Genomic DNA, 2,456 nt, shown 5'->3' on the forward strand with positions numbered 1-2,456 from the left:
GGAGAAGTTTCCCTTCATTATTTGCTCGAATAAGTTTCCAACTTCTTGCTCTTGTTTTTTCTCTTTCTAGTACTTCTATGATTTGGATATTGGAACGTTTATAGTTGTCCCAGAGGTTCCTAAGTCTCTCTTCATTTGTTCTGAATTCTTGTTTTTCCATTCTGTTCTGGTTGGATGTTTATTTCTTCTTTCTGCTCCAAATTGTTGATTTGAGTCCCAGTTTCCTTCCCTTCACTGTCAGTTCCCTTTGTATTTTGCTTTGTTTCACTTTGTGTAGCCTTCATTTGTTCCTTCATTTTTCGACCAAGTTCAGTCAGTTCTGTGAGCATCCTGATTGCCAGTGTTTTGAACTCTGTATCAAATAAGTTGGCTATTGCCTTGTTGCTTGGCTCTTTTTCTGGAGTTTTGACCTGTTCTTACATTTGGGCCATATTTCTTTGTCTTGGCATGCCTGTTATGTTGTAGGGGGTGGGGCCTTAGGTATTCACCTGGGCAAGGCAACAACCCTCTTTGCTGCCTTGTGGTGCTGTCTGTGGGGTAGGGGTCAAAGAGGGAACAATGTAGCTCACTCAGCTCTAGCCCCACTTTCCAACAACAAACTCTGTCATGTGAGTCTGGGAGTTTCTCCTACCATGGCAACCGCCACAGCTAGCTTGAGTCTTTAGTTTCCCATTCAGCCAGCCCCACATCACTCCCACGGTCCTCTGCCTTGCCTCAGGTCCTCTCTGTCCGCCTGGTTGCCTGTCTCCATCCCTCCTACAGGTCTGGCAAATACTTCTTTAAGTCCTTGGATGTTGGAGCTCCATGAAGTTTGATTTTCTGGCACTTCTGGTTGCTTATTGTTTTTAGATTGGTTGTTATCTTCCTTTTGGTTGTGCAAGAAAGCAAAGGGTTTCTGCTTACACCTCCTTCTTGGCCGGAACTCCTGTTTATTTGTTTATTATTTCTTAATATCTTTATGTGATCTTAAAGTCAATTATCACACAAGTTATTTTCTTAACAAATTATGTAACAATTATAAATTACTTTTGTAAAACCAAGTAAAACAAAAATACCATATTTTATATAAGTCTAAAACACATGTCTATTTAATTAAGCCAAACTTAAACTAGCTTTAATATAAAATATTTTCCCAGATCATTTGATAATGAAAGACACTTGGTATAGTTTCTATATTGCAATTTATGTAAGTATTTAATTCCTTTAAACCTGTAACATTAAGCCTCTAATTCCTGTAATATTGAATAAAATATTACAACCTAGTAATATCATCTGGAGGCAGAAAACACACTGTGTATAAACGCAGACAAACACATATCACAAACAGAGCATACACATAAACAGAATTAGTAATAACTGTAAAGAATATATAAGATTTTTCATTTACCTTTGACAACTTTTAAGGAGGGTGGAGATGGGGGAGTGGGGTGGTGAGGGGATTAGGCATGGTGACTTCATCCACTTACTTTTTGGGGGATTGATTTTTTAAGATTTTATTTTTAAAGAGAGGGGAAGGGAGGGAGAAACATTGATGTGAGAAAGAAACATTGATTGGTTGCCTCTTGTATGCACCTCAGCTGGGGACTGAACCTGCAAGCCAGACATGTGTCTTGACTGGGAATTGAACCTGTGACCTTTCATTTTGTGGGATGACTTGACACCCAGCCAACTGAACTACCAGTCAGAGCTAGGCACTTATTTTTAAAAGTGCCCATTTTTTTTCTTTAATTACCTCAGCCTCTGGCTGTAGAGAGCTGTGTTTATATTTCTGAACACCCAGCAGGAAGACCTGTTGGGACTTTCAAAATATTCCTATCAGACTTTGAACTATTAGCTCTTAATTTTGCTAAGTTTATGATCATTTATTAAATCCTTTAAAACCTGTTTAAATATACCTATTCTTATAATCCTTTATCCTAACCCTTTTAACATTTTTCCACCTTCTGGGAAAATCTCCAACTTTTTCTTCTGCATTAAAAATACTCTTGTTAATTAACCTAATCAGCACCTGTAATTCCCCAAAAAGGTAAATAGCTAATTCGAAAGTCTTAAGTTATATTTTTGTGTATCTATTTTTTCTTCTTAAGTGCTGGGAAATTGTGCTTCTATTGTCCTTTTTTTAAACAGTATCTGCAAAAATATGAAGATAAATAAAAAAGGATCTGAGTAGAATTTTGTTTTTATTCTAATTTCTGTCCTTCCATTTTATTAACTATATCTTAATGGCTAGTCATTATGCCAATATGATTGCTCTCTAAAGTTTTTAATTTAAAAGATTTTTCAATTCAAAACATCAACAGTTTGGTCAGTGACAGTGGAATTTTAATAGCAGCTCCAACAATAAGCCTTTTACGCCTTAACCAAAGAAGCGAAAGGCTTACACGAAGAGAGTGCAAAAGATGCAGCTCTCAGACGCAAAAGTTCACTCTCAGAGCAAGTCAGAGAAAGTGCAGACC

This window comes from Sturnira hondurensis, unplaced genomic scaffold, assembly GCF_014824575.4.
Source record: "Sturnira hondurensis isolate 20B ecotype Veracruz unplaced genomic scaffold, ASM1482457v3 Scaffold0025484, whole genome shotgun sequence".
Classification (NCBI taxonomy): Eukaryota; Metazoa; Chordata; class Mammalia; order Chiroptera; family Phyllostomidae; genus Sturnira; species Sturnira hondurensis.